This window comes from Battus philenor, unplaced genomic scaffold, assembly GCF_028537555.1.
Source record: "Battus philenor isolate CCGP_79_NKW_IND1 unplaced genomic scaffold, ilBatPhil1.0.hap1 SCAF_24, whole genome shotgun sequence".
Lineage (NCBI taxonomy): Eukaryota > Metazoa > Arthropoda > Insecta > Lepidoptera > Papilionidae > Battus > Battus philenor.
The window spans coordinates 2,379,267-2,403,156 of record NW_027181687.1 but is presented as its reverse complement, the minus strand read 5'-3'; the positions used below and the strand labels follow the sequence as shown (position 1 = coordinate 2,403,156).

The following is a 23,890-nucleotide window of genomic DNA, read 5'->3' as shown; positions in this document are numbered from 1 at the left end:
ATGGCGGATATGGGCAAAGTACAAACAATAATAAAAAGATAATACGTAAAGCGTTCTTTCAAATATAAATATTCAAAGATTGTTCGGTAAAAAAATTTTAAACGTTATAAAGATTATAATTTTAAGTGTATCAATTTTTTAGATATAACCAATATATAGTGTTTCGGATTTCTTGAGAAGTTGGATTTCCAAACTTATAATATTATTCGGTGGAACGGCGACATTACTGCAAAGCTATTCACCGCTAATGTAAATGCTTATTTTAAATGTGCAAACAATATATTACGTATTAAAAAGTGTTCTGGTTATCCGAGGAGAGGGGGAGGGGGAGAACATTCATAAATCATTTCAATGCATTAGTAAGCGAAAAACTTAGTGAAAGCACGTGGAAGCATATAGTAAGTAATAATGTATAAACAGTAGTAAAACCACTTTTTACTTTACATGCAAACTACAGAGTGAATTGTAAAATCTAGCTCAAGATGTCCAACATTTGATGCCAAACAAATATCAACAAAAAATCACGTTAAAACGGTACCATGCAAAAAATAACATGTAACATAAAGAATTACAATAAAAATATCATTACAATATTATTGGAGTATTGCAGTGTATGAAAGAAAAGTTATTTATCACTGTGATCATTTTTTACTATACAATATATATATATATATATACACACTAGGGACGAGTGGTCGACCTCTCGCTTCGAGTGGACCGCACTGTCTTATGTAAGAGTAATTTAATTTTTAAATATATATATATATATATATATATATATATATATATTAAGCATTTTTTAACAAATCTCTCCTTAACTTTCCTTGGGAGTAGAATTTCGTAAAACGCGTCGTAAGCTGACTTTTACTCAACAAAAGAAGTGTGCTTATATTATTTTTAATCTCTAAGTCTTATGATTTTAAATATATCTAGATGAGTCACTACATTGCTAGAAGTTTCTTATATATACAGGTCTATTGGTAATAGATGTTGACGCATTAAAGAGGTGAATATGTAGCTCAATTACCAGCAATAAGTTTTGAAACTTTTACAAACGTTTCATATCAGCTTGTATAAAGTTAACACTTTAAAACAAGGTACATTAAATACTTTTTTCTATTTTAATGCGACATGCAGATAAATTCTGGCAGCACAAATTTTCCGGGGGCAGATAGAAAAAAATTATTATTTTTAATATGTAATCCGAATTTTTTCAAATCGCTTTTACCTACTATATTAGTATTACGTTATTATTTCTTAAACCACTGATTTTTGGATGGAGATTACTATACATTGATGGAAAATGAGCTATTAATTCAACTTTTCAAACTTTTTACACTTATTACCAACCACCCTGTGCATAGGCAGATATAACTTTTGACAGTAGAGCGTATATCATCTAGTATTGAAATAAAAATGTTCATAAATCGATATATTTTTTTTAAAGGTACATCACTATTTTAGAGAGATATGTCACTAACGCGATTTCGCCTACACGGATTCCTATCGCACTGTCATACCCTCGATAACCTTGAAGCTGTGACCCGAATACTCTAGACGTAAGACTATGTGGGCAGTCAGTCACACTGCCGTATTCCCCTTGAACCATTGCTATTGCAGATTTCTCTAACCTTTACTTATCCGACTTATGATTTATTATTTTGATTATTTTATGACGTTCGATGATTAAACTATCGTTTCATTGTACAATCATCGATAAACGATATCTTTGTTGTCTTACATCACTACTTTAAGTCTTTTCACGTAAGTAAATACTAATAAATACAGTACCCGGCTATAAATATTGCACATCGACATTTGGATAGAGACAATCGGCTAATTTCGGTTTAGAAGAGCGTTATCTCTGTCGCACGAAATACAAACAGTCCGGTATCTATTAGGAGCTGTTAAAACAAGTATCATTTGCTTCTTTTGATAATTATATTTTATTCTTTGTATAAAATACACCAATTTTTCTATAAATGGAGGCTTTAGATTGGGGTAAAATAAAAATAAAAACATGTTTACATTAGCCACCACTTAACAGAGATAACGTGCAAAAGCATAAAGTTTAAAAGCATGTGCGGAAGTGGCTAAATATTGGTCCTTTTCTTACTTAGGATGGACTTCCGCAAGGTAACGCCTGATTCCATTAAATACTTATTATTGGGTTTTGATTGTCGTCAAATATTTGACAAATAAAAACAGGTGTTTTCATTGTGAGTTTTTTATGATTACTCTTTTTTTTCTTTGAGAATTTATTAAAAATCTGTGTAAAAATTTTGAATGAAACAGTCATAGGTTATTGCGTCTTTTGTATGAAATAAGGGAAGTGTTATTTTTATCATTTTCCTAGTAGTTTTCCAATATCTCTTGAAAAAACATACCATGCAGCATTGGTAGCGCTGTTGTAGTTTTCTCAGTTATTGTTTGTATTGCATGTATAAAGAAAATTACTGTTTTTATTATTTTTCTTCCAGTTTTCAAATTTATTCTCTCTAAAAGAACATACGAAACATATTAAAGAAAATAGAGTTTTCTAATTAAAACATTTGGCGATGCAAATATTTATTCAGATACTAGCTGCATCCCGCAAAGTTCACGTGACTCGCACTGCCTATTGTGGCGGTCGTTTAAACCCATACGGGGACATACTATAATCGCCCCTAAAATAGGTCCTTAACACAATATGTATTTTTGATATTACTTTCAAAAGTGTCGTTTATTATGTCCAGGGAGAGTAACTGTCTATCTATAAAGTTTGTATTAATGTCTATCCTACGTGGTGAATGGTTATAAAGGCTTTCATCCCCCAAAGAGGGAATTTATGGGGGAATAAACCATAATCGCCACGTTTGGCAGGTGGGTTAATGATTGCTGTGTGATATTATGGTAAGCAGAAGATTCTGCTGCCCATCTTCTAGAAGCCTGTTAGTGAGCAGTGGCAATCCTGTATAATTACTGAACAATGTGTGAATTATATACAAGATTGCACACAAGTCTCAGTTCTTGCTCATGTTTGTAGCTGCATTTTTAACATATACAAATATATTCTGGGAAAGTTTTATATAAAAATCAATACGTTGAAAATATATATATATATTTGCATTTTTTTGAACCGCCTGTCAATTCTCCTAGCGGGTAAAATCCTACCTTTAAAGAATAAGTTCTTAGTTGATCATTTACTCTATATTGTGATGAGTCAGTACATAGGTGGAATGCACTATACAGGGTGATTGATAAGAAAAGGACCAATATTTAGCCACTTCCGCACATGCAGTGGTAGTAGATTAGTGCCAAACACCTCGGTGTTTCTCGGTGTTCCACCAAACTCCTGAAGATGCCCCGTGGAGGGGTGAAACACGTGTTGAGTGAATTAATGGTGGCGGTTGTGTAGTTCGCATTGTTCGGACTTCCACAAAGTAACGCCTGATTCCATTAAATAGGGTGATTGATTATAAAAGTAAAAGCTCATTTGCTGTCAATTGATGCAAAATATCATCCTGTATATGTAGATAAGAAAACATAATATTTAATAACGAATGTTAAACATAATATTAAGTACAATTGCTTTTTAAAAAATCGTAGAGATTGATTATGTAGGTACAGTCGCGCACAAAAATGTTTAATATCTGCATATACAAAATTGTGCAAACTAAATGTACGTAGCTGACATTTCGGCTTTGGGCACAGGTTAGGCGTCGCATCGGTACGTACCAGCGACCTCTAGCCTTTCCTAGTATTATTGAAATACGCTGATGAGTTGACACAGGTATTGTGAATTTACTAGTATTGCCGTTTAAATATTTACGTGTTGCAATACACCAGGGTCGGATCCAGTGTCGCAAAAACACAATGGCTTTTAGTGATCGACGACATTATTATATTTGTTTGACAGGTTCATTCAATAAATTTTTGTTTCATTTTATGTTCAATTATATCTCTTTAGGAAGCAACTTATTATTATACGTAATAAATTACTATATTTGCCTGCACGAGTTAATAGTAGAAAATTCACAACTAATTTCAAATGTCAATAAAAAAGTAAGGATGCGTTTACACGAAAATCGTTTTCATGATGTCCTTTATCTATATCATACTATGGTAATCTGTAAATTTATTTGAGTGATAGGACCGTCCATTACGATTTCTTTTACTTATTATAAATCTGTATGTAGTAATTTTTTGCTATCATGAACTATAAAGAGTTTCATAAATGCTACTTTCACCGTTTCGATGATGTTAGTGCTGCTAGCCCTAAGGCTTTTACAGCTTTACCTTACATGAGTTCACGGAGCGAAATGGTGCGTGAACTATAGTCATAAATGCGTTTTTTCACTCTTACGTTGATTACTCCTGGTAACTCTATGACTTATTGTCTTCGGACAGATTTCTTTTTAACTAGTGATTTGATGTGTTTATGTATTGATTCTTGTTGAAATACGTATTTTGGTGTTTGACCCGAAAATCCAGAAACATGAGACTGGGTGGACATTTAAAAAGCCGGATAGAAAGAGAAGAAAAATATATAAGTTATAACTAGCATCCGTTTTATAAATTAGCTGCCTGTAAACGTGTTTTTAAATTTCTTTATAACTGTAACGCCTTCAATCATTTTCACCTTTTCACTTATAAAAGATCTAGATTAATACTACGGCGAATAAATGTATCATAAATGTTGAACTTGCGTTAACGGATGCGGTTAAAAGCATTCAATGCCGCGATGTACAGCTACATAATTTTTTTTTAAATCGAAAAAGCCACAAGAAAAATGTTACAAAAGACTAATATGTTCGGACCCTATCTGATAAGGAAACCACTACGAAGAAGAAATATATTCACCATATTAGCGTTTTAAATCTGATAACTACGAGAAGTTGGTGGCTATAGGAAATTGTTTCGATTTTTGATCTTAGTGATGAAAAGAAATAAATACATTTAAAAAACTTTTAAGTTAAACGGTTTTTTGATACCCATATTGTGGTGGTTGTGGAAAAATATGTCGTTGTAGTCCGCCATATTGGAACGGCGTCCATCTTGAATTTTAAATTTTGACATAATCATCGTGTTTTACTAGTGTAGCCCTTTCATTTGATACCCATATTGAGGGGGTTAAAGAAAAATATGTAATCCGCCATTTTGTATCGGCGGCCATCTAAGATTTACATATAATGTTATTGATTTTATTATATTGTATTGTCATCTAAATTAAATGTGTGTACCAAATTTCAGATCAATCTGACAACGGGAAGGTGTTTAAATTTCAATTTCTATTTTTGACCCAAACAAATAAATTCCGTACGGGTCAAACTAAATAAAACCGTTTAAAAAAAGCCACATACGGCAAATAATGTGTTTTTCGTACAACGTTTTACTTCACAATTTGTGAGAAGTATAAATATTATATTATAATTAAAAGAGTCCATTTCCCACTATAAAAAGGGTGCATAAATTATTATTCGTTGCGATAATCATTAATAAATAGAGTCGATTAATGGAAACGAGGCTTAAATGAAAAAGAAAAAAAAACTTGCGACCAATATTGCCGGAGGGTACTTTTTAACGAGTTTGAATACGGTCTCATGTAACTTTTAATTATCCTTTGAGTGGAAAAAAAAAACTGTCTCGAGTACACGAGCGAGGGAAAATAATTTGCTCGGATTCGTTTATGTACATGTCGAAACGGTGTAACTCTGTACCGTATTGATAGATTGTAAATTCTAAATTCAGATTACCTTTACTATGAAAGGATCAGGTGAAGGCTGATTAAAGAATCACTTCAGGATAATAAAGTTGTAAATAAAATTTAAGAATTTTTTTTTACAAGATTTGAATAGAACTTGAAAAAAAATCCTAAGTAAAGGGCTTTTAAGTTATAATAAAGCTCGGGAATTGTAAAAGTGACTACAAAAAGTTTGGAACTATTTTAGCTTGAATTAGAAGGATACTATTGTATGAGAATTCCATCGGATTGTTTTTTATTTTACTTTATTTAAAACGAACTGCCAATAAAATGTACAACATTTTTTTTAAAACAATGCTATTAAAAAAATACAGGACTAATTGAAATTTAAATGATGGGCCACCAAAAATGCGCAAAGTTAACAGAAACAAAAAAGGGAATTTTATAAAATGATAAAATATTCAACAAATAATCTATTTACCTAGTTGTCATAGTTTCAGTCCATAGACACTCGCTATAGGACATAGGCCTTCTTAAAGATATACCATAACAGCCACGCTTGGAAGGCATGTTTTTTATGGCCTCGCTTTTGGACCCCTATCATATTCATCACAGGAACTATTTTATTTTAAACATTTTTTTTAAGTTAGTGTATTCTTGTCACTCTCCTTTTTCGTTCCTCACAATCTATTCTTCCATTCTTCACATCTTCTTTCAGTTTGGCAAGAAGATTGGCAACCGTAGCTGGTATTATGATACGCAAAGGACACTGCTGCCCATTCTCTTGGAAATTTTTTTATGAGCAATGGCAATATTATATAACAAATGCACAAAGTGTGAATTTTATAAGATTGTATCCAGGGAATCAAACCCGCGACTTATAATTGCAAGATCATATCCTAATCTTACTTAAAAAGTTAGTAGATAATCATAAATTTTATAAATTGATTTGTATATGCGAGCTTTTAATAATCATTATAAATTTTATTATACATTCATAAACTGTGTTAAATATTTATACTACTGTTATATACCGTCGAATATGTAATTCTATTTCAAGAAAAAATAACTAATAAGCAAATTATTTGGTGACGTAATTACGATAGATTCGTTTTAAATTATCAATCTTCAATTTTCAAATTCTCTTACGCGGGTTTAACAAAGATTTTTTGATATATACAAATACATGAGTTTTCACAGTTGCTGAGATATCGAGATAGCCTTGCGGTACACCCGGGCGAACAAGTCTTGCCCATGCCTATTTAGGAAAGAGTACGGTTAGGATTTCATGACGCGGTACAACCTGCATGGACGGGTGTCGTAACGGACTGGTGTTAGATAACTTAGGTGGCTTAGGAGAATATAGTGGTACAATTGGCAAAGGCTCGACTAACTTGAATAATACTTGTTACACTCGGCCACCGGTTTTATGGTATGAAAGGTGTAATACAGCCTCTGTTGCTATGTCAGCTTTTTAGTGTTACCGCAATTGAGATAAAGGATTTTATCGAACAGAAGTTTCGCCTAGTATTACGTACATTTGCCAAAAAAAAACATACACGTAGACCTAACCGTAGGTTTCCAATAAGACAGGAAGGAAGCATCGTGTAGCATCGTCTTTCAACTGTTCCGATAAATTCGTTTATCCATGGACGTCTTATGCTGCAGTTGCAGGTCTGTAGTCTCCACTCTAGAACCTTCTGAACCTTTTCCCTCCTACTGTCTCTTCAGTTTGCCAATTCTCTGGGCTATGTCGATTAGTCTCCTTTGTCTACGGATCATGTCATATATAATAAGATTTCGTAGAAAAATTCTATTCACAGATCTCTCCATCGTTTAGGAACTACTAGCTTTTCAACTAGGCATAGATACATAGATACTTTTCTAGTTCGTTACTTTATTGTATAGTTAAAATATTTTGTATGTTAAAAAGATTTTTCGTCTCACAAAGAAAAGACGTTAATAACAAGTAGAGGTACGAATTGAAATAAATCTAATCAAAGTTTTAATTGAAGTAAGAAATCAAATATAAATAACTTCAGTTAAATTCGTACGCGTAAAATATCTAGTGGCTCTTACCACGGAGTTATAAATAGATAGAGAAATGTCAAGGAACCCTTAGCGCTCTTCCTTGTCAACTTGTGTGAAGTGTCTACGACTTTTGTAGCTCTTTGGTCGCGTCTCGATCGAGAAGGCCTCTTTTAAGATACGGCACATTACCTTGGGCTATATTCGTCGAATACCAAGGCCTCGGAAAAGTGTTTTGTTTGATTTTTTACAAGTTGAAATCAATAATGTGTTATGTCATTAATTATACAGGATGTAACACTTAGATGGGTCAAACATAGCTCAGGGGTAGTGGCCACACCTCCAAGAACACCGTTCCAAGATAGAATTAACAAAGAAAAGCTCTCAAATAGCAGCCTACACACTCTTGAGCATCGTCTTCGGGTTGCCAGCTTATCGCTTTTTGTAGGATACACTTTGAAGAGTGCTCTTTTCGAACTGATTGAGCCATCTCCATTCCTTTATCGGACTACCAGGCGCAGGCTAAAATTTCATCCATACGTTGTTGATATACCCAAAAGTCGAATTAAGCGACTAGCTCGTTTTTGGTGAGAGTTGCCAAGATATGGAACGACCTGCCTGGTTCTTTTTTTCCTGATGAGTTGAACTCTGGAGCCTTTAAGAGTAGAGTGCACAGGTTTCTCTTGGATCAGGTGAAATGGAAGACAAACGCCTATTTCATTACAACTACCACAATAACACAAAGACCGCTACTGCCTTTCCGGCTACATTTACCTGCGTCACCACTGCAAATATGCAGTGGTAACGCGGGTGGTAGAGTTATAACTCTATCACCAAGAACACAACGGCTGAGTCAATTACAGATGTCATAATCAAAGATGATATATCTACATACAGACCGGCTTATGACATTATTAATAAAATAATTAGACCAAACATTCCTTCTTCACAATTATAATTTCCTATAGCTATAAAAATTGAAGTGCAGCGAGCTTTGGACACTTTCCTCATTAATCTCTAATGTTGTTTTTCCTGCATCTGCATCTTCCACTTTGATGATATCTGCTGGTATTGATTCTTCGACATGATTTAATATTGCTTAAACATTTTACCCCTATATATGTTCAGCAATTTTATAATCATTAGGCATACTAGTGGTAAATGAAATTAAAATTTTAGCTTTCGGATCTTCAATCTACGAGCGTAATGATAGACGTAGTTGTATTAGCTCCACAGGTCTAAGAGAGCTTATATTTAACAGAAAATAAGGAGAGGAGAATAAATAAGATATTGCCATGTTGTCATAGTGTAGGCACTGGTTTGATTAAATGCATTTATTGGTATTATACAGACTGAATTTTGGAGAGTTTGCGTCGGAATTACACCAAATAATTCCTCCTTGTCCTTTCTTCCATGAGACAACAAGACGCACGGACTCTCGATATCCGTACACGGTTGAAAGACCTTCCATATGCACTAAGAATTTCGCTAATACTTTAATAGTGTTAATAGCCAAGGAGTGGTACAACCTGCCAGTCTCATAGATTTCAGCCAACAAATTATGAGTCTTCAAGACATGAGTTAATAGATTTTTTCGTAGAGTTTGTCAATGCGTAATTTCAGGTGAGACATAGGTCAAATGCTTCGCCTATATAAGTGAAAAAAATATTATTATAAACAGTCTGATACCACTGGGCGACTGGCAATTGTTTCGTAATCACACCCCACACTATGTTGTAGATAATATTCATATTCTGTTAGGTAATGTAATATATATTGACAAATATTTAAAAGTTTCGAAATTAAATAAAGTAATAGGTAATAAGTGTTTACCTTATTGCAGTCTTCCAGTAACCTGTAACAAGAAATAAATTTGATATTTATAATTTGTAACGAAACATGAACGTTTTACAATAAAGGCTGTATTTCATGCAAGTGTATCCGAAGACAATGACAGACATTTGGCCAACCAATCTAACGGAAGCGAAATTTTTTCAAATATTTCAAATTTTTTACTGAAGCCTTTTCACTGAAGACGTTGTTCAGATTTTTTTTATTTCGATCCTTTTGTCATAATCATCTAATGCCTTTTGATTTTTTTTCATTGGATATAAATTTTATGTACCATGCTAAAATTAATGTTGATAAAATTCAAAATGAATCATAGCTATATATTATATTTTATCATATAATATAATATTCTTGTGTTCACTATGACATAGTAATTACGTGTTTTGGTGTAAATTGTGAGTTGTGCAGCAAATAAAACAGAAATGAAAATCATTATAAATATTCGGTTTTGAGTCTGTCGGACAAAAGGCTGTCACGGTACCTTACACGGTCGATGTTAGGAACCATATTGCATGAAGGCTATATAGTTAACTACTAGACACTCGAGTTTATTCCCCTTTCGATTCTACCTTCATATGTTTCATTTTAAACAACTTTATGAAGTGACGTCTCGCATCGATGGCCACCCCTGTATAATATTATCGGCTGCAAACAAAAATCAACCAAAACCCGCTTACAATAAAGTCTACAATGTATTGTAAAGTACAAGCTGTCAAAGTTATGATTAACGTCACAGAACAATATGCTCTTTGTTGAATAAAAATAAAGTCGATAAAGCGAATTGAGTCAGAAGTAAGCGTTGCAGAACCAATTGTAATATTTTTGCTTTGGGTGATATTTTGCGGGGAAATTATGCGTGAGGGGGAGAACGTATGAAATTACGGGTAATTTTTATAAGGCGAAGCGAGTAATCCGCGGTGTTCGCGTATTGCCGTATTGTGAGGTTATCCAATTTATTATTTTTACACTTTTTGCCGCGTCTGTACTTTATGATTATGAGCGTGTGCAACAATACGGCGAGGCATTTGTGCGTGACTGTACCCGGGTGAAAAAGGATTTTTATTACTCGATTGTGGTGATGATGAATTACATTACACACATACAAGATGATTGGTTATATGTTTAAATGTATGTGTTGAATGTATCCTATCAAAAAATTAATGGCTTCACAAATAAAAATAACGTAAATAAAATAAAATTAATAAGAGAAATATTTACATTGACGATTAAGAAACATATTTCAAAGTAAATACTTTATTAAGAGTGATCAGAAATATGTGAAAAATTTGAAGCTTTTCGCTGGTATCCCATACTCTGGATTTTTTTTTATGAGCAGAAGCAATCCCATATAATGAATGCACAAAGTGTAATACAAGGTTGTATCTCGGGATCCGAATCCGCTTCCTACGATCGCAAGGTTCAGTCCTTACCGCGGGGTCACCTCTGTTCCATCAAATTAATATCTATAAAGAATAATTATTTTATAGCTTTAGCATATGTTGACGTATAGTGCAAAATCAAAATAACTATGTAAATGTCAACACTATATATTTAGGGACAAGTCAAGGTTGCGATCTTTAGGGTAGCTTATGCCTTGCAGTGTATGTTTATCGTCTGTAAAGAAATATACAGACTTTTTATTTGATGATCTCTTTGCTTTCATTATAATATAAAAAAAGTTTAATCGAATCTATTGCCGAGCAAAGCCTTTGTAGGTGGTATTGAACATCATTTTTCTACGTAAAATTCACGATTCTCATTACTATGGAAGCGCAGTCGTTTCCCTTATATGGATGGGTCGGCGCGGACGTCCTGTGTTACCCGCTGCACATATTAATTACCTTATTGGTTTGTCTACTGTGTGTATTTGGGTATAGCTCTATGAGTATATTATACACTGTGAGATCATTGCCTGAAACTATTTTCTTATTGCTAGAAGCTTTCTATGATTTTTTTTTATATTTGTTGAACTTATTGCATGCATTGTTTCTGACTTCTTAAGGTACACTTACCCTAAAGGCCGTATTAAATTTAGGGAGCAGTCTACCAGCTACATATACATAAATATACACATAAGTATGTATATATAAAGAGAGAGAGAAGGGAGAGAGAGAGAGAGAGAGAGAGAAGGGAGAGAGAGAGAGAGAGAGAGAGAGGGAGAGAGAAAGAGAGAGCCTGCGTCGCTGTCAGCACTCCAAATCATTTCCAGAAGCGAATGAGGAAAATCTTTCTTTATCTCTCTATTCGATATTCTTTCTTTATTTCTCTTATTAGCTCATCTGTCAACGAAAAGTTTTATAGTTTTTACATCTATTTTTAATCACCATATGTAAATTAATATATTTTTTATATAGTAATGCGACATGCCTGTAACTACTGGCAATACAAAGAATATACGGACATTTTAGACTGTACTTTTAACATGTAGCAATTCGAATTTTAAAAACGCTATTTCTTGTTTTATTATCTTTACGTTATTATTTTTGAAATCAATAATTTTTTTTAATTAGTAATTATAATTTAGTCATTTGTGTTTGTAATATTTAATGTACTAGGAAGACCGGAAAATAAGGTCGCTTTCTTAAGTTAAATTCACACGACTACATTTTTAACAAATTATTATTTCTAATCAACAATATATTCACCTTCGTTATCAACAACCTTTTGCCATCTCGTATACATCAATGCCGGAGCGGTAAAAATCAATCGGTTTTTCTGTATATGTCGTCTAAAACGATATTATTTTCCGGTCCCCCTAATGAATAATTTTTTTAAATACAAATAAACAACTGTCTACTATTTATCTCCGTACAACCTTGGCTTGAACGGTGGAGTGCCTATAAGATGCTAAGTCTGCCATTAAACAATTTGTAAAGGGAGTGTATAAAGAAATACATACAAAAGACAGAATATGGAGAGGCTTACATTTAAATTTAGAATATTGGAACAAATATCCCTTTGCGTCAAATAACACTAATACACAGAGAACACTAAGACATGCGATACTAAGTGTTACAATCTTGTACTTTACATAAACTTTCGTAAAAGCTTCATAAAACACGTAAAGAGGCAGTTCATTTAAATATGACATTTATGTATATACGATTAAGTTCATTTTTGAATGCGTGTAAACTGAAAGACATATATCGAAGTTCAAATATACAGATTCAATGATAGCATCGTCAATATACCCTCATGATAGTTGAGTTCTATCTGATGAAATGCAACGCGACGCCCGTCTGTCGCAATAAACTTTACCTACCCACGTTCCGAGTAGAGACAGACGTACGCGGAAATTTATAATCGTGTTCCCTTTCCAACATTCATGCGTCTATACCAGGGCTTCTTAAACTTTTGTCATTCACGACCCCATTTATGATTGCGAGTTTCTTGACGACCCCATACAAATGTAAAAGATAAATAACTTAATATTTTTTGGTGATTTATTTATTTGGTAACAATATACATATACATATACAAAATGGAAGACAAAATTGCCGCTAGCTCGCCCGCTACTTAGACCGCACGTGCGTTTTTTTCTTGAACATTTGGATATTACGTCGTATGTTTGATATTTCGTGAATGCACATGCCACCGCGCCCGCGAGCAAACGTTAACAAGCACTGATAACAGGTTGTCAAATATCTCCCTTCCGCTTTTTTGCTCTTTATTCGATGCTTTATAAAAAGTGTTACAGTGATCGGATTTAGTTCAAATATGCGCCGTTTTGTTCGATAATCTGTTTTATTTAGAGGTGGCGGTCAGAGTGGGAAGTCAGCGACGTGCGGTTTATTCAACATGTATGATACCGACAAACGCACTAACAATGTATAGCCACAGTATAATAATAGCGATCATCGATCGTTTACTGCTGTCGGTGGAGATAGCTCAAAACCTTCAACAAATGCGCGTATCTAGATGCTGCAAGTCCACTGTATTCCGCCAATTCTAGTGATGTTATTAATTGGTATATATAAATATTTAACATTAAAATCTCTCGACCCCTGAATTTTGTTACGCGACCCCTTTTGGGGTCGCGACCCATAGCTTAAGAAGCCCTGGTCTATACCATCGGTCACTACACTTAGTGTCACTTAAATGGTTTCGATAGGCACTTCTGTTTAACTGGTAATATATTTAACAGATAAAATAGCAGGATTACTTACAATTGGTACCTTTAAGATTTTTATTTCATTAGAACAAAACTCAAAACATTTTAATGTATATAGAATGATTCATTCTAGACGTAAATATGGTTAGGATCTAATTTATAATTCATTTACTGTCAATCAATGTATCAAAAAATCATTGGTTTCAGGAATAATGAATAACGTAATAATAATATGGTAAAAGTGTTTTTAAAATTCGAATGACTATACACCAATACTTCGCTATACGTCGTTTCGTTTTGCGTTTTTTTCGAAGTTGCATCGCTGCTTAATTAGTACTAATTTTTTATTGTGCGTCGTTACATTTTCAAGGTTGCGTTGTTTTGGGTTCCAGTCTTTAATTTTTTTGAAAAATTCTTTTTTTAAAAGATGGCAACACTTTTGTTTCTAATAGCGCCATATCATCAAAACTCGGGCATTCCCTTTCTAACTAAAAATCAACGCAATTTTAATACAGTTTTAATTTCATTTTGTTTTCCTTATTTTAGAGTTTAGTTTCAATTACGTAGTGTGCTGTAATGTAGTGTGTTGTGCTTTTTTTTAAAAGAGAATAATAAATTTATACATTTTTACGTGTTGTTTCTGGTTACAAAAAAGGTAAATATTATTCCAATTTATTTATTCGCTGAGTTATATTATCTTTGTTTTTTAAAAGTTTACTTTATTCAATTTTCTTTTTAAAAAGTTGTATTTTCCTGACCCTGGAACCTAACTTCGATCTTTACATGGCTTGCTATAGAAAATCTTAATTCACTTTGCGGCGTTTTAATTTGCGTCGTGTTTTTTTGGAACGTAACCACGACGCATAATGAGGTATTGGTGTATATTAAAATTATTTCTTGTTTATTATCTGTCCTTGCAAAGTTACAAATAAGTCAAATACCCTTCACAAGTCATAGGCCTCTCCTGATCACCTCGGCTGCCGTTCTTCTACTACCTATATCCAATAAATTCCCGCGACCTTGACTATTTTGAAGAAAGGGGCTGCTAGTGCCGATTATACAGGCTAGATATCTAAATCTCTACCACAACATTTTGTTGTCTTATTTACACAAGCATGGATAGTTAACTGTATTACTCGCCTTATACCGGAAATTATTACATAAACAAGTGCTTTCTATAACAAGCCAACACTTTGACCAGATAAATATGCAAACATATGTGCTACGAATATGTAGTATCGACGATATGTGAAAGTACTGAAGTTTCTTTGTAACATATTACAAGATGAGAAGGAAATCAAAATAAAATTATATTCGTCGTCGTCGATTTATTCTATAAACACACACTGTAAGGCTAAAGTCTCCCCCAAAGGTATCTATGGGGGGGATATACCATGATCGCCACGATTAGCAGCCGGATTGGCGATCACAGTATGGTATAATGTTACGAAAATGACGCTGTTCCTATCTTTTAAAACTTTTTCCTGAGCAATGGTAATCTTATGAAATTTATATGCACAAAGTGAAAATTATTTAAAATTGTGTCTCGGGAATTGAACCCGCGAATTACGATCGCAAGTGTCCTTCCCGTTGGTCTACAACAGCTCATAGAATTTTATTATAAAGGATGATTGTATTGTTAAAGTATAACTCGATGCAAAAAGATTTAAAACATTTACATCTATATTCTAAATCTAGAGATATAGATATGTATGTGTGTATAGTAGTGTATGTATTTGTATGTTTATATGTATATATATTTATATGTTTGTATATGCATTTGTGTGTACGTTTCATTTCTCTATCTCCATCCAAAAGGTTGTCTGATAGAGATCGTCTTGAACCACATAAATTGTTTCTTTTTTTTTCTCCTCTATTTATTGTCTATGGTGTACAAAAAGTGTTAATAATTAAAAAAATAAATAAATGTATTTTCAATCACACTGTATGAAATGATCACTCTGAAATATGTAATATTCATTATTCTAATTCTAATCTAATATGTTCCTACAGATAGTAAATAATAATTCATTTTAAAAACTCTTTTTATACACTGCATTGTTTATTGTTTTTGAAAATATACATTTTTGAGTAGAGTATTCCATACATTAATTGACGGCAAATAAGCACAATCACCTCTTTAAACCTTTTACACTCCTAACAAAACACAATGTATACAAAGAAATATGTGGGTCACAGAGGTGTTCCTCGCGGCATCTTTGATTTACAAACACTAAGGAATAACATAAACACGCAACAAGAACTTTGTTGTAACAGCGGAACTAAAGTTTATGTAAGTTACAATAACGAGGTAACCTTCTGAAGATGGCGCAGGAGGTGCTAAACGGGTTCAATGACCTCGGGGGCTCGTGTTAGTCAAACGTTAAGGTGAGAAACTGTAAAGATGTGTTACCTTTGTTTACATGTTTCATTCGGTTTCTTCGATTTATATTGGCGGGGTAAAAAAATTCTATAGAATTTTATTTTTGTTTTTGATAGGTTATGCATGGCATTCGTATTTTAACCCTTTTAGTGTCGGGCGAAAAAGGTGTGCCTATGCGAGAATAGTCGGCCAAATTTCACAATTTTGCTAGGGTCTGGGAAAATGCATAAAAACCTGAGGAGAAACAATATTTATTTGATTCAAAAAGCTGTGTACTTATGATGAAGTAGATAATAAATCATTATCTAGTTTTTCTCTACTCATTAAAAATTATGTAAATTAAAAAGGTGTAATTTTAATAAAAATAGTAAAGGTTCTGTTCTCTCTTAACGTATTTGAATATACAAAAAGTAATCTTTTCATTATAATTTTATATGGTCTAATTATTATGAAGAATACCTCGAAAAGGTTCGATAAATACCCAAAGCACATGAAGCCGCAGCTTGGATGTCACTGGAGCGGCCACCATCGGTATTTATATTAGAGAGAAAGAGAGTTAAAATGAAAAACTATATTTTTAAATTCTCTCATAATATAATTTATTTTGAAACAAATTTCTTCCGCATTTCGAATAATAAAGCACTACAATTTTGCTAAATTGATTATAAAGGGTGATTAATCATAGGTGTAAAAGTTTTAAATTTGTTAATGTACATCTCATTTGCTGTGTAATGTTCGGAGGCCAGAAAGTGTTAGATAATTGAGAACGCACCTATGTTTAATTATTATATGTATTGATAAAACTATAAAACTTGCAACTCTGTTATGTTGGCAACACTTTTTGATTTTGTCATTTTAATTATATCTCAAACATTCCTTTTATGTGGAAACGCAATATACAAACTTGCATTTTTCAAGTTCGTTTGATTTCAAAATTAAAAAAGGTTTCTTGACAGTTAAAACCGTACAACTTACAATAAATACAATATTTATTGCAAAGAAATAACAAATAGCTTTAAAATATTAAGTAAGACTGATTAGAGATTGAACTATGAATTAGCTATAATCCTGTTACTGACTTCCTTTGCTAAAGAGTAGAGGACTATTTATAATGTAATTAGATAAATGCTGTTAGCGTGAACAATAGATTGGACATTGTTCACGCAAACAACCAATTCCAACGTATATTTTTTATATATAATGAAATAGGCGTTTGTGTTCCATCTCACTTGATAGAAAGTGTAGATGAATACGAAGGTGGTACACGCCCATACAAAAGAAACCTGTTCACTCTACTCTTAAAGGCTCCAGAGTTCAACTCATCAGAAGAAATAGACCCAGGCAGGTCGTTTCAAATCTTGGCGACTCTCACCAAAAACGAGCTGTCAAAACGTTTAGTTCGACTTTTGTGTAGTCCGATAAAGGAATGGAGATGGTTAAATCAGTTCAAATAGAGCCTTCGAGCACTCTTCAAAGTGTATCCATTGATTTCGTTAGGATTTCTGTGTAAGTAAATGAGATATACATTCACATCTTTAAAGCATTTATACTTATAACTAATCATCCTGTACATAGTTTATGAATATCTAATATATAAAATTCTCGTGTCACGGTGTTCGAACTTGAACTCCTCTGAAACGGCTTGACCGACTTTTACCAAATTTTATATGCGTATTCAGTAGATCTGAGAATCGGCTACTATCTATTTTTCATACCCCTAAGTGATAAAGGTGGTCCACCCCTAAATTATTTTTTTTATTTTTTAGACAACTTTTTTGGTTTTTATTTTATTATGATACAGCATACAAAATACATTCAACCTTAAATTTTTACCCCTCTACGATCAACCCTTATTTTTTTTGTTAATTAAAACCCTATTTTTTTGCAAAACAACGTTTGCGGGAACAGCTAGTCTAATATAAAATATATTTTATAATCGATCTATGTGTTTATCATTCAGAAACATGTAATTACGAGGAACGCCTTAAGGTTTAAAAAGAAATAATAATTCGCGGCAAATTGATGCCTTGTTGTATGCCACTCAGAAATTTCATTTGCATCATTTTGCATATGGTGTTGTAAGCGTGCAATGAGCAGAGTGTACGGCTTATTATTAAAATAATTGTTTCACTTGAAGATGCAAATGTTAAGGTATGTATTTTGTTGTGGTGTCGTGAGAAAATTGTTTATCTATCTTCTATTTTTCTAAATCAACGTTTCAGCCCATAGTCCTTCCACAAATATATCTATAGGCGGATATACAATAATGTGTGGTATTATGGTATGCAGAGAACGCTGGCATCCTCTGGAAACTTATTTGTGAGAAGTTGCAATCCTATTTAATTAACACACTAAGTGTGAATTATATAAGATTGAATACCGGGAATCGAGTCTACGACCTAATTTCGCAAGTCTCAGTTCTCCACCGCTGGGATACCACTGCACTAAAAATAACTTGGTTATTACTTGATGGTTAGTTTCATAGAATTATTATTGGTTAGATTTTATAATATAAAAAACTATTTCCACTTCCTTGGTACATCTCATGCTAGATATATAGAATCTTTACAGAATCTGTATTGAAAAATTTTCTTTAAAATTAATTGTAACGATTGTTTATAGGTGTAAAAACCTTAAAATTCAAATTATACACGGTACACGATATTCAAAAATCAATTCATTTAAAAATAATAAAACGTATGACTAAAAAGCGTTTTCAAAATTCTGATTACTAAATCTCTAAATTAATTATTGTTTACTATGCATCCTGTAGACTTTGTACTCTGTACTACCATAGAAAAATAACATGTTAATGCATGTTCAAACAATATGCATATAGGTAGGTAATGCATGTGCATAAAAAAGGTGTAAAAATTGTAAAGCTTGTTGCTAACCAATGAGCTATAATACCCCTTTAAAGCTTTTACATCTCTTAACAATCATACTGTAGATAAAGTTAGTAATTATTAAGTTAGTAATACAACAAGCACGTATATTTGCTTCAAGGTTTTTTCATTTTGAATTCTCTTTTTCTTAAACATTCTTCGGTTTAAGTTCCTATGTATATTATACTAAACAATAAGAAGTTAACTATATAAAACAAGAGCTTGTAGCTTGCATTTTAAAGATTATAAAACAGTGTAATAATAATTTCTAATCAACAATAATTTCTAATTCCAGGAGATAGCTGTAAATTCATCAGTATGGAAGTCCGGCTGCCGATAGATGGCGCTGGTCGGGATGCGCCTGCGCATATTAATGGCGGGTATTGTTCATAATACTTCGCATGCATTTTAATTGAGTGATAGTGCATTTCTCACTAAATATATCAATATGATGTCATAAAGCTTTCTATTCCATATTAAACATATTACTTCAAGATTATAACATATAAATATTTTTTCAAGTGTTTATTATTCATTATAGTTTTATAAAATGACTGGATTAAAGCAGACTGCATCTAGAGTGTTCCGAAGACCTTAGCAAGTTCACCATGAAAGTGGTCTCCACTCCGGAATCTTCCATTTTCCGATTCTATTGTACAATGTTACTAGCTGATCGACTTCGTAAAATTCGCAAAAATCATCATCATATACTGAGTTGGTGATTTTAGACGCAGGACGTCCAGATAAGACTGTCTTACACATTTTCAATAGAATATTTAGGTTTCTCTGTCAAGGTTGTATATCGTCTATCTTATTGATGGATGTCTTACGACCTGCAAAGTCCGAGGTCTTAACTCGAGGACCTTAAAGTCCCAGTGGTCTACTATACTCCGCTAAGTGGTCTACCCGTTACCCCTTCAATTGACCAATTCGCTGGACAACTTCGGTAACGTTTGGACCTCTGTGAATTTCTTCAGTTCTGGTCGTCAATATTAGCTTATTAATGTTATATTTCCACTAAAACAATTGATAAACTGACTATATAACTTGAATAAATATATGTAAAAGAAGTTTAACTTTTATTATTATACTAAAATAAGTGTTCAATATTCTTAAGTACTCACTAGATAAGCCAATAACATTAACATTATTAAAATAAAAAGACAAAAAAGTGTGTATATTACAAAAGATTTTTAACGTAAATCGAAATTGTTTTTTTTTAAACAGATCAAAATCATTTTACAAAATTTGACTAAGCTGCCAAAATGTAAATTCATAACATATTTGTCGTTGTTTCATACTACGGTGGGACATACTATGATCGCCTCGCTTGGCAGGCGAGTTGGCGATCGCATTTTGGAATTATAAATACATCGGTACGCAGAAAGCACTAGCTACTGCTAAGTACGGCAATCCTATATAATTAATGTATAAACTGTAAGTTGAATATAAGACTATCTCGGGAATCAAAACCGCGACCTACGATCGCAAGTCGCGGTCCTCTGGGCTATCTCTACTCATCCACTACATTGTTCGGCATTGTTGAAGTTACACCTAGACACCGTATGTAGCAGCCTGAATCGGACTCTCCTAAAGCCTTCTAGCTTTGCTACTTTCAAGAGCTTTAAGGCTAAGCGCACTTTGCGCCCTGAAACCTCAATCCCGCGGAATCCACATGTGTTATTTAGGTAGCAGTGGTATACCGGTGTAAATAAAGATAAATAGAGATTACTATCTAATCATTTATATCATTTATATCGTTTGTGTTATGAACCTAATGACTTGTTAATTATAAGTTGCAATCAGTAAAGAAACAGGCAATATACAATAAATTTTTTTTTATGTCATATTGAATATCTACAAAATTAAAACCAAATTTGAAATCGAGTATGTATAAGTAACAATCTAAAGTATATGGATATACATAAATAATTATTTCAGACATGAAAAAGATATAACGCAATAACATCTGCCTACAATTAACATTTAACAGGAATTTTCTTGCGGCCGAGACCTTTGTCTATTGCAAACCAAAGAAACTATATAAGAAAATCCCTCACGCTACTGCGACGTATACGGGTGGCATCACAGATGTTGCATTCTTGCCAATGGCAGCTCCGTTCCTGGAACAGCAAACTTGAGAGTACTGGTATACACGACATTCCGTTGTTACATATACGACGGATGTGTTTTCTAGAAACTTCCAACCTTAGTAAGTAAATCGATTGATTACAAATCTTTGTAGAGTTCCTTTTTTATTAGTAATCAAGACAAATTAGTTTATCTGATATCTTTATCAATTTATATATCCTTAAATTTCGATTATAGTATTTATAATATATATTATACGTAGATGTAACCTACTGTATAAAAATTGCTAACATGTTCACAATAAAAAAACACAAATTTACCTGTAAATTAAAGGATGCTATTATAGGCGAGTTCAATCTGATTTTATTTTTAAATTTAAATCAAATTGGTTCTTCTAGAATTCTTCTCATTAAATACAAAAGTGTACAGCTTAAATGATTCGCAAATAAAAAATATCCTTGGCAGTGATGTCGCTTGATTATTTTGATTTCATTAAGGCTATTTCTGATAAGGTTTATAGGTATAAATAAGTTGTTAAACCTTATAAAAATATGTTTTTGTAGAGTTTCTTCCTTCTTCTTCTTCACAACTTTAACACCTTGCGAAATAGACTCAAAAATAAAACGTATTAAAAACTAATAAATACAGTTTCAATAAGAATTCTGTTAAAAGCTCCAATGTGGAATAAATTATTTTTTTCTTTGTTTTTGATAATGGTATAAACAAATGAATATTATGATTTGTAGTGAATTTGAAATTCGATTTAATTTTATACTTTTTAAAATCGGATTTATAATATTATTATTTTTATGATGTTTTTATTGTATAACAGTATCCATTTAAAATTATAGTAAAGTTATTTTTATTTATATTTGATTATAATAATTTTGTAACTGTGTGTGTTGAATTAAAACGAAAAATGTCTGCTTTTCAATAAATGACGTCGTAATAACATACATATTGTACTTGATTAAAAAAATATATTCTAAAATAGCATTTATAAATAATATTCCACAATACATGTCATATCTTTCTTTTCTTAGTTTTTAATCTAATTAAAAAGTTTTTATTTACTCGAAATGCGTGAGACTTGGTTTTGTTGACATTAACATGGTTGATAATCAAATACCGTTGTTAAATTTTGCTTAAAAAGAGCATCTGTTGAGTTTCGGGCCGGCTCTTCTAAGCAGCTTTCGAGCTGCATGTCGCTTACTGCTTATAATCTTAAAATAACTGACGATTTAAAAGTGCATGTTAATGTCTTTATGAATAAAGATATTTTAAATTAATAATAACTTAAAACTTTAACGAAAATAGTAACGATAACATAGCGATATATCTATCATCACTTAGCTGTTCACTTAAATATATTTAATATTAAATTATTCATGCATCTTCAGCTTATTAATGTTATTAATACAGTAGAAGAAAAAAAGTAGTTTGACATGATCGCCACAGATAAAATAATACAATTTTATTTACATTTCACGTTTCTCCACTCATTGCAATAAACCAGCCAACCGCAGAACTAACCAGATAATTTCTAGGTTGTAAAAATAGATAGCTGCCATCGCGCTCTGTCATCATGAAGAAAACGTCGAAACTAAAAAAAGTGAAGCGTCAAAGGATAACACGTCATAACTATGTTAAAAAGAAACGAGTAACAAAAATAAAAAAAAGGTGGTAATATGTCGCGTGAGTCATGCGTTATGCTGGCGATATAAATAACGAAGGTTTTGTATACGATAGACAAGGAATATTGGAATTCGGAGTCAAAGGAATTTGTTAACGGTTATGTGCGAACAAAAAGGCGTTGCTTATTTCGTTTATAACTTTTTTTAATCTTCCATTTTAGTACCGTCTACTGATGTTCTATATCTATATCATTTCAACTATGACGTCCACTGTTGAACATGGGCCACCGAGATTTTTAATAGGACCATACATTTGGATCCTCTCGTTCAAGCCCTTTAAGTTTAAATAATAACCTTTTCTCACATCTTTCGTCCTCCTCAATGTCTTTCATTCTCTTCTCTAATTGCATTCACAGTATTTCTCCCTTTACATACTTTCCTTCTATATCTTCGCTTCTATCGCCTTCCGCCAAGAGTTCTGCAATTTTCACATTTATTATCTTTTTTACTTTATTACTATCTATATCGCAATTAATTTATATTTCTTATATCACAGCTATACGACCAGTTGGAAGCCACCTACTTCTTGCGTTTTCTGATAAGCTTTAAAGGGTCATATTGCAGGTCATCTGTTCTGTGATCTATATGGATTCTCTTACTGTCACTTCAACTTCGTCTGTTGCTTTCGTTTATCTGTGGACTTCCTCCTTCTTAGTGTAGCTTTCTTAATTTCTCATTGAGTGACTGTTGAATATCCAGTCCTCTGCATGGGAATTCACTTGTCGACAAAGAATTTTGTGTTGTGCAATCTTGTGTATTATTGCTCAATTATGGTTTTGCTATATGACCAGCAGTTCAACGTCCCTGTTGACATGTCATCGACCGGTTAACACGTGAGTTTATTACATTACATTATGACAAATTTCGTCATTCATTATATCTGTATTTATCTTTTTAACATATATTAATGACAGTGCCTTGTTCACCATGTTAATATTGGCACTGGTTGTTTATAGTGCTCAATTTAATATTAAAACTTTAGTATACATTGAAATTTGAAAAGAAAAAAAAATATTTCAAAAATTCTAAGTTTGAAAATGTATATGAAACGATGGAAGTCGAGATTAGAAAGAAAGTAAACATGAATTGATTTTTTATTTAATGGAATCAGGCGTTACCTTGCGGAAGTCCATTCTAAGTAAGAAAAGGACCAATATTTAGTCA

General features: G+C 32.6%; 1 protein-coding gene across 1 annotated transcript in view; it reads right to left on the bottom strand.

The window, feature by feature from the left end:
- Positions 1 to 23,890, bottom strand: part of sano (serrano) — a 166,545-nt gene that overhangs the window by 58,823 nt on the left and 83,832 nt on the right. The window contains exon 3 of the mRNA XM_068767941.1: positions 9,545 to 9,566. The gene's annotated coding sequence lies outside the window, so the exon portion shown is untranslated. The remainder of the gene's footprint in view (positions 1 to 9,544; positions 9,567 to 23,890) is intronic.